The 10,185-nt window shown below is 41.7% G+C and overlaps 1 non-coding gene across 1 annotated transcript; it reads right to left on the minus strand.

Annotated features, from left to right (window-relative positions):
• Positions 1-8,069: 8,069 nt before the first annotated feature.
• LOC120093280 (U6 spliceosomal RNA) lies at positions 8,070-8,176 on the minus strand. The gene has a single exon (XR_015623632.1). It is a non-coding gene; the product is annotated as a U6 spliceosomal RNA (small nuclear RNA).
• Positions 8,177-10,185: the final 2,009 nt, after the last annotated feature.

The following is a 10,185-nucleotide window of genomic DNA, read 5'->3' on the forward strand; positions in this document are numbered from 1 at the left end:
CAGATGGTCTTTGGCTTTTTCCTCTGGCGTCCGAGATGTGTGTGCAGGGAGCAGTCTCTTCTGGTTTCCCAGGCTTGTCTGCCTCTCTGAAGGTTTAGCTCTCCCTCCCACGGGATTTGGGTGCAGAGAACTGTTTATCAGGTCTGTTTCTTTCAGGTTCCGGCGGCGGTGTCTCAGGCGCAGAAGTCCTGCCGCTCCTGGGCCCTCCCCCACGGGAGCCCAGAGGCCTTATACAGTTTCCTCTTGGGCCGGGGATGTGGGCAGGGGTGAGCAGTGTTGGTGGTCTCTTCCGCTCTGCAGCCTCAGGAGTGCCCACCTGACCAGGCGGTTGGGTCTCTCTCTCACCGGGTCTGGGAGCAGAGAGCTGCTGCGGGCCGGGATCCGCGGGTGTGGGACTTCCGGTAAACACAGACCGTGCCTCCTAGAGAAATTCTGCTTCCGTGTCCCAAGCTCACCAGGCAGCTTTCTTGCAGCAGAAAGTTTGGTCTTACCTGTGGTCCCGAGGCTCAGGTTCGCTCGTGGGGTGCTGCCCAGGGGCTCTCTGCAGCGGCAGCAACCAGGAAGACCTGTGCCGCCCCTTCCGGGAGCTTCAGTGCACCAGGGTTCCAGATGGTCTTTGGCTTTTTCCTCTGGCGTCCGAGATGTGTGTGCAGGGAGCAGTCTCTTCTGGTTTCCCAGGCTTGTCTGCCTCTCTGAAGGTTTAGCTCTCCCTCCCACGGGATTTGGGTGCAGAGAACTGTTTATCCGGTCTGTTTCTTTCAGGTTCCGCCGGTGGGTGACACCTGTTTTAAGCCACTAAGTTTGTTGGTAGCTTTTCTAGACAACAGTAAGGAACTGGAGCATGCTCCATGGAGATTGCGGTGTCCCAGCTTTCTTCTCTCCTGGGCAGCAGAAGCAAGGTGTAACCGGAAGGCTCACCTCTCACTGTTAGTGGCTTACAAAGCAAAAAGTGAATTCAGCATGTGTCTAGGGGAGGCTCTGAGGATTAGAGGTATTGTATTTGGTCCAGGATGAGGCCACAGCCTTGTCAAACTCACTGAGCCTCTAATGAGTGCCAGGCCCCGGCAGAGTCTCTAATGGCAGCAATGCTACTCTTCCTAATTTTGCTTTCAGTAGTAACTCACCATGTGGTCTGACAGACTGTTCTGTGCTAATGAATCCCATTTTCTCATCTATGAAATAAAGAGGCTAGCATAAACGTTCTCCTGGGCCCTTCCCAGCTAACGCGGTACCGCTCATACTATGTGTATAGTGTGAACATGAACACTCTAAAACTTAGTTGTTTGGCTTGAAAGTCTAAATATTTATTACCCTCCACAGGACTACCCACTCCATTAGCCAAATATGCTTCCTTTTAAAGAGAGTATCTTATTCCTAAAGGTTGGCAATGCAGCTCTTTTGCCCTGAACACAATTCTCTACAAATGACTACTCTCTAATCTACTTTTTTTTTCTTACCTTGGTATTAGAAACTAAGACTCAGGAGAGAGCTTATGTGACACATTGTTAGTACCTAATGTCTGCACTTGTCCCTTCCTTACAGAGCCTTGGGAGAGTAGCTTCATGGCGCTCACGGCAGTGCTCCTTTATTCTGGCAGTGTGTTGAAACAACACCCTCCTGTCCTCTAATTTTTTTTTTTTTAGACTGAAGGGCTCATTTTAATTTTCTCCCCCATTGCATCTAATCATCCTTGTTTTTTTTTATTTAAAGTTACAATTTATTTTTTTATAGTTTAGAAATCAAGAGATGTATTTGCGTGGTGATGGCATTTGCTGGCAGGCCTCCTTGCCATGTCTCCCCATGGTAGATAGGCATCTTTGGCAACACAAAGAAATTAAGAAGCTCCTAGTACAACCAAGGAGTCCTATCTTCATGACCTCATTTATCCTATTCACTTCCCAAAGGCCCTGTTAACAAACACTGTTAACATACACAGGGATTGACTTCGTAAACAAAGTTTAGAGGAATGTTTTCAAACCTTCAGAAATTGGTATTTTGATGGGGATTGCATTGAATCTGTAGATTGCTTTTGGTAAAATGGCCATTTTTACTATATTAATCCTGCCAATCCATGAGCATGGGAGATCTTTCCATCTTCTGAGGTCTTCTTCAATTTCCTTCTTCAGTGTCTTGAAGTTCTTATTGTACAGATCTTTTACTTGCTTTGTTAAAGTCACTGCGAGGTACTTTATATTATTTGGGTCTATTATGAAGGGTGTCGTTTCCCTAATTTCTTTCTCGGCTTGTTTCTCTTTTGTATAGAGGAAGGCAACTGATTTATTTGAGTTAATTTTATACCCAGCCACTTTGCTGAAGTTGTTTATCAGCTTTAGTAGTTCTCTGGTGGAACTTTTGGGATCACTTAAATATACTATCATATCATCTGCAAATAGTGATATTTTGACTTCTTCTTTTCCGATCTGTATCCCCTTGACATCCTTTTGTTGTCTGATTGCTCTGGCTAGAACTTCAAGAACTATATTGAATAAGTAGGGAGAGAGTGGGCAGCCTTGTCTAGTCCCTGATTTTAGTGGGATTGCTTCAAGTTTCTCTCCATTTAGTTTAATGTTAGCAACTGGTTTGCTGTATATGGCTTTTACCATGTTCAGGTATGGGCCTTGAATTCCTATTCTTTCCAGGACTTTTATCAAGAAGGGGTGTTGAATTTTGTCAAATGCTTTCTCAGCATCTAATGAAATGATCATGTGGTTTTGTTCTTTCAGTTTGTTTATATAATGGATCACGTTGATGGTTTTCCGTATATTAAACCATCCCTGCATGCCTGGGATGAAGCCTACTTGATCATGGTGGATGATTGTTTTGATTATTTCAGCGTTTGCTAAAGTTCAGTGTTGTAACTTCTAAAGCCTCTCTTTTTTTTTCTTTTTTTAAAATTTATTTAATACGTAATAATAATTCTTTGGTTTCCGGGCAAACATCCCCCTCCCCCCTCCCCTTCCTTATGGGTGTTCCCCTCCCAACCATCCCCCCATTGCCGCCCTCCCCCCAACAGTCTAGTTCACTGGGGGTTCAGTCTTAGCAGGACCCAGGGCTTCCCCTTCCACTGGTGCTCTTACTAGGATATTCATTGCTACCTATGGGGTCAGAGTCCAGGGTCAGTCCATGCATAGTCTTTAGGTAGTGGCTTAGTCCCTGGAAGCTCTGGTTGCTTGGCATTGTTGTACATATGGGGTCTCGAGCCCCTTCAAGCTCTTCCAGTTCTTTCTCTGATTCCTTCAACGGGGGTCCTATTCTCAGTTCAGTGGTTTGCTGCTGGCATTCGCCTCTGTATTTGCTGTATTCTGGCTGTGTCTCTCAGGAGAGATCTACATCCGGCTCCTGTCGGTCTGCACTTCTTTGCTTCATCAATCTTGTCTAATTGGGTGGCTGTATATGTATGGGCCACATGTGGGGCAGGCTCTGAATGGGAGTTCCTTAGGTCTATGTTTTAATCTTTGCCTCTCTCTTCCTTGCCAAGGGTATTCTTGTTCCCCTTTTAGAGAAGGAGTGAAGCATTCACATTTTGATCATCCGTCTTGAGTTTCATTTGTTCTAGGGATCTAGGGTAATTCAAGCATTTGGGCTAACAGCCACTTATCAGTGAGTGCATACCATGTATGTCTTTCTCTGTTTGGGTTAGCTCACTCAGGATGATATTTTCCAGTTCCAACCATTTGCCTACGAATTTCATAAAGCCGTTGTTTTTGATAGCTGAGTAATATTCCATTGTGTAGATGTACCATATTTTCTGTATCCATTCCTCTGTTGAAGGGCATCTGGCTTCTTTCCATCTTCTGGCTATTATAAATAAGGCTGCGATGAACATAGTGGAGCACGTGTCTTTTTTATATGTTGGGGCATCTTTTGGGTATATGCCCAAGAGAGGTATAGCTGGATCCTCAGGCAGTTCAATGTCCAATTTTCTGAGGAACCTCCAGACTGATTTCCAGAATGGTTGTACCAGTCTGCAATCCCACCAACTATGGAGGAGTGTTCCTCTTTCTCCGCATCCTCGCCAGCATCTGCTGTCACCTGAGTTTTTGATCTTAGCCATTCTCACTGGTGTGAGGTGAAATCTCAGGGTTGTTTTGATTTGCATTTCCCTTATGACTAAAGATGTTGAACATTTCTTTAGGTGTTTCTCAGCCATTCAGCATTCCTCAGCTGTGAATTCTTTGTTTAGCTCTGAACCCCATTTTTTAATAGGGTTATTTGTCTCCCTGCGGTCTAACTTCTTGAGTTCTTTGTATATTTTGGATATAAGGCCTCTATCTGTTGTAGGATTGGTAAAGATCTTTTCCCAATCTGTTGGTTGCCGATTTGTCCTAACCACGGTGTCCTTTGCCTTACAGAAGCTTTGCAGTTTTATGAGATCCCATTTGTCGATTCTTGATCTTAGAGCATAAGCCATTGGTGTTTTGTTCAGGAAATTTTTTCCAGTGCCCATGTGTTCCAGATGCTTCCCTAGTTTTTCTTCTATTAGTTTGAGTGTATCAGGTTTGATGTGGAGGTCCTTGATCCACTTGGACTTAAGCTTTGTACAGGGTGATAAGCATGGATCAATCTGCATTCTTCTACATGTTGCCCTCCAGTTGAACCAGCACCATTTGCTGAAAATGCTATCTTTTTTCCATTGGATGGTTTTGGCTCCTTTGTCAAAACTCAAGTGACCATAGGTGTGTGGGTTCATTTCTGGGTCTTTAATTCTATTCCATTGGTCTATCTGTCTGTCTCTGTACCAATACCATGCAGTTTTTATCACTATTGCTCTGTAATACTGCTTGAGTTCAGGGATAGTGATTCCCCCTGAAGTCCTTTTATTGTTGAGGATAGTTTTAGCTATCCTGGGTTTTTTGTTATTCCAGATGAATTTGCAAATTGTTCTGTCTAACTCTTTGAAGAATTGGATTGGTATTTTGATGGGGATTGCATTGAATCTGTAGATCGCTTTTGGTAAAATGGCCATTTTTACTATATTAATCCTGCCAATCCATGAGCATGGGAGATCTTTCCATCTTCTGAGGTCTTCTTCAATTTCTTTCCTCAGTGTCTTGAAGTTCTTATTGTACAGATCTTTTACTTGCTTGGTTAAAGTCACACCGAGGTACTGTATATTATTTGGGTCTATTATGAAGGGTGTCGTTTCCCTAATTTCTTTCTCGGCTTGTTTCTCTTTTGTGTAGAGGAAGGCAACTGATTTATTTGAGTTAATTTTATACCCAGCCACTTTGCTGAAGTTGTTTATCAGCTTTAGTAGTTCTCTGGTGGAACTTTTGGGATCATTTAAATATACTATCATATCATCTGCAAATAGTGATATTTTGACTTCTTCTTTTCCGATGTGTATCCCCTTGATCTCCTTTTGTTGTCTGATTGCTCTGGCTAGAACTTCAAGAACTATATTGAATAAGTAGGGAGAGAGTGGGCAGCCTTGTCTAGTCCCTGATTTTAGTGGGATTGCTTCAAGTTTCTCTCCATTTAGTTTAATGTTAGCAACTGGTTTGCTGTATATGGCTTTTACTATGTTTAGGTATGGGCCTTGAATTCCTATTCTTTCCAGGACTTTTATCATGAAGGGGTGTTGAATTTTGTCAAATGCTTTCTCAGCATCTAATGAAATGATCATGTGGTTTTGTTCTTTCAGTTTGTTTATATAATGGATCACATTGATTGTTTTCCGTATATTAAACCATCCCTGCATGCCTGGGATGAAGCCTACTTGATCATGGTGGATGATTGTTTTGATGTGCTCTTGGATTCGGTTTGCCAGAATTTTATTGAGTATTTTTGCGTCGATATTCATAAGGGAAATTGGTCTGAAGTTCTCTTTCTTTGTTGGGTCTTTGTGTGGTTTAGGTATAAGAGTAATTGTGGCTTCATAGAAGGAATTCGGGAGTGATCCATCTGTTTCAATTTTGTGGAATAGTTTGGATAATATTGGTATGAGGTCTTCTATGAAGGTTTGATAGAATTCTGCACTAAACCTGTCTGGACCTGGGCTCTTTTTGGTTGGGAGACCTTTAATGACTGCTTCTATTTCCTTAGGAGATATGGGGTTGTTTAACTGGCTTATCTGTTCCTGATTTAACTTCGGTACCTGATATTTGTCTAGGAAATTGTCCATTTCCTGTAGATTTTCAAGTTTTGTTGAATATAGGCTTTTATAGTAAGATCTGATGATTTTTTGAATTTCCTCCGAATCTGTAGTTATGTCTCCCTTTTCATTTCTGATTTTGTTAATTTGGACACACTCTCTGGGTCCTCTCGTTAGTCTGGCTAAGGGTTTATCTATCTTGTTGATTTTCTCAAAGAACCAACTTTTGGTTCTGTTGATTCTTTCTATGGTCCTTTTTGTTTCTACTTGGTTGATTTCAGCTCTGATTTTGATTATTTCCTGCCTTCTACTCCTCCTGGGTGTATTTGCTTCTTTTTGCTCTAGAGCTTTTAGGTGTGCTGTCAAGCTGCTCACATATGCTCTTTCCTGTTTCTTTCTGCAGGCACTCAGCGCTATGAGTTTTCCTCTTAGCACAGCTTTCATTGTGTCCCATAAGTTTGGGTATGTTGTACCTTCATTTTCATTAAATTCTAAAAAGTTTTTAATTTCTTTCTTTATTTCTTCCTTGACTAGGTTATCATTGAGTAGAGCATTGTTCAATTTCCACGTATATGTGGGCATTCTTCCCTTATTGTTATTGAAGATCAGTTTTAGGCCGTGGTGGTCTGATAGCACGCATGGGATTATTTCTATCTTTCTGTACCTGTTGAGGCCCGTTTTTTGACCAACTATATGGTCAATTTTGGAGAAAGTACCATGAGGAGCTGAGAAGAAGGTATATCCTTTTGCTTTAGGATAGAATGTTCTATAAATATCTGTTAAGTCCATTTGGCTCATGACTTCTCTTAGTCTGTCTACGTCTCTTTGTAATTTCTGTTTCCATGATCTGTCCATTGATGAGAGTGGGGTGTTGAAATCTCCCACTATTATTGTGTGAGGTGCAATGTGTGCTTTGAGCTTTAGTAAGGTTTCTTTTACGTATGTAGGTGCCCTTGTATTTGGGGCATAGATATTTAGGATTGAGAGTTCATCTTGGTTGATTTTTCCTTTGATGAATATGAAGTGTCCTTCCTTATCTTTTTTGATGACTTTTAGTTGAAAATTGATTTTATTTGATATTAGAATGGCTACTCCAGCTTGCTTCTTCTGACCATTTGCTTGGAAAGTTGTTTTCCAGCCTTTCACCCTGAGGTAGTGTCTGTCTTTGTCTCTGAGGTGTGTTTCCTGTAGCCAGCAGAATGCAGGGTCCTCGTTGCGTATCCAGTTTGTTAATCTATGACTTTTTATTGGGGAGTTGAGGCCATTGATGTTGAGAGATATTAAGGAATAGTGATTATTGCTTCCTGTTATATTCATATTTGGATGGGAGGTTATGTTTGTGTGCTTTTCTTCTCTTTGTTTTGTTGCCAAGACGATTAGTTTCTTGCTTCTTCTAGGGTATAGCTTGCCTCCTTATGTTGGGCTTTACCCTTTATTATCCTTTGTAGTGCTGGATTTGTAGAAAGATATTGTGTAAATTTGGTTTTGTCATGGAATATCTTGGTTTCTCCATCTATGTTAATTGAGAGTTTTGCAGGATACAGTAACCTGGGCTGGCACTTGTGTTCTCTTAGGGTCTGTATGACATCAGTCCAGGATCTTCTGGCCTTCATAGTTTCTGGTGAAAAGTCTGGTGTGATTCTGATAGGTCTGCCTTTATATGTTACTTGACCTTTTTCCCTTACTGCTTTTAATATTCTTTCTTTATTTTGTGCGTTTGGTGTTTTGACAATTATGTGACGGGAGGTGTTTCTTTTCTGGTCCAATCTATTTGGAGTTCTGTAGGCTTCTTGTATGCCTATGGGTATCTCTTTTTTTAGGTTAGGGAAGTTTTCTTCTATGATTTTGTTGAAGATATTTACTGGTCCTTTGAGCTGGGAGTCTTCACTCTCTTCTATACCTATTATCCTTAGGTTTGATCTTCTCATTGAGTCCTGGATTTCCTGTATGTTTTGGACCAGTAGCTTTTTCCGCTAAAAATATGGAACGCTTCACGAATTTGCGTGTCATCCTTGCGCAGGGTCCATGCTAATCTTCTCTGTATCGTTCCAATTTTAGTATATGTGCTGCCGAAGCGAGCACCTAATTTTTTAAATATAGTAATAATGATTCCTTTTCCAGAGATCTAGACTATAAATTCCTTTCTGTCCGTCTCACGCCATAGTGCCCCGTATATCCCTGAGTAGCAGCAGCACCAGCATCCTGTGGTTAAGACCTCAGGCTTTGAGGTCTCAGACCCACTTGCTTCCTTGCTGTGCTGCTTGCCAGCAAGGAGCTGTTGGAAGTTTTCCTCACCCCATGTGATCGCTAGGTTCCTCACCAGTTGTTGTTCATTTGCCCTCTGGAACCTAGGTTTATTTGTAGCATTAAAATGTTCATTTTATGGCTATTTTGTAATACCCTTAATTCTCTAGGTTACATTAAGGTTTCTTAAATTATTTTTTGATGGTCACAGGAAAGATGTCTATAAAAAATGTGAGTGGATGGGAACTAGGGAGGGAGCTCAGCAATCGAGAATGCATATTGCTCTCCCAGAAGGTCAGAGTTTGGTTCCCTGCACCCATGTTACCTAGAACTCCAGAATCTAATGCCATCCTCTGCTCTACTGCACTCAAGTGCACAAATCTACACACACACACACACACACACACACACACAGGCATGCACACATATTAAAAATTTAAAGATGTTAAGCATTCAGTTTGGCTTTACCTCTTTTTTTTTTTTTTTAGCTTTTTAAAAAATTTTCTTGTTGCTATATTTTTCTTGACTAATTACTTTTCCTAAAACCAAACCAAGGAGTTTATCATGTGGAGGGCTCTCTTTAGTTTGAATAGCACCATTTTTTAGGAATGTCAGTTATAAGCAAATGTGGGGTTTTCCCTCTGGGGGCTCTCCACAGAGATCTCTGGCCCAGCTATGTGTGCAGGTTCAGGCACATGGCAGAGAACTCAGGTAGGGAGGGGGGAACTGCTTTCCCTGTCTCTGCTGTTCGTTCTGCTCCTTTGGTTGCTCAGGCCGGGCTGAGCAAGCAGGAGACTGTCTTGAGCCTATGTAACCTGTGGTCACATCCTCACCCGTGGAGGAGGGGCTTGGGGCCTTGCCCTGTGTGACTGATTTGTCTCAAACCTCTCCACAGGGAGTTGTGGGGGTTGTAGCTATGTGAGAAGGGCCTGATCTCCTGGGAGACTGGAAATGCTCCTGCCCTCCCTTTTAGGGTCTCAACCAGAAATCAGAGTACCTTTCACAGCCCACCGCCCTAAAACTAAACATGCCTTACCGTTATTGGTAAACTTACATCACCCTTTTGCACATTTTGGATATGCTCTTTCTACATGTCCTTGTTTAGAGTGGATCCATATTCTATGTTGTTTCTTGATACTTAAATATTTTATTTATTATTGTTATTTGCTTACTTTTGTTTCTGTGGTTTGAGATAGGGTCTCAAACCTATGATATATAGGTATATATATGATGATATAGCTCAGGCTAGTCTGGAACTTGCTATCTTAACTGTCTTTAACTTTCAGAGAGCTATTATGCCTAAGAGCTTATCCATTCCAAGCAGATGATAATTGTGCATATGGTCTCCTAATAAGATACAATGGATACCTTGAAGAGGAATTACGTCCCCTACTGAGACTCGATCTGTATATATTTTTGAATTTTATATATACACATGTTTTGCCTGCATGTGTGTCTGTGTACAACATGCTTGCAATGTGTCCGTAGAGGCCAGATGAATATGTCAGACCACTGAAGCTGGGATTTCAGGTGGTTGTGGACCACTTGTGTGAGTTCTGGAAATTAAACCCTGTGAAAGAGACCTATTTGTATAAATTACATCCATCTTTGTTCAGAATCTAGACTTCTGAATCATTAGACCATCTATCTTCCCAGCCCTATGTTTTAATGTGTGTGTGTTTGTGTGTGTGTGTGTCCATGTACATGCGTGTATAAGAGTCTTGATGGTTTCTCTCAAACTAGATCCTAGGTTCCTGGTTTTCAGGGAGGGGCCATATTGCTTCTTATTTCTGTTTAAGGGGAATTTGTGAAGTGAGCTTATAGTTCTCTGATGCTTCTTGTATCAT

Source organism: Rattus norvegicus, chromosome 6 (genome assembly GCF_021556685.1).
Source record: "Rattus norvegicus strain SHRSP/BbbUtx chromosome 6, alternate assembly SHRSP_T2T, whole genome shotgun sequence".
NCBI classification, from domain to species: Eukaryota; Metazoa; Chordata; class Mammalia; order Rodentia; family Muridae; genus Rattus; species Rattus norvegicus.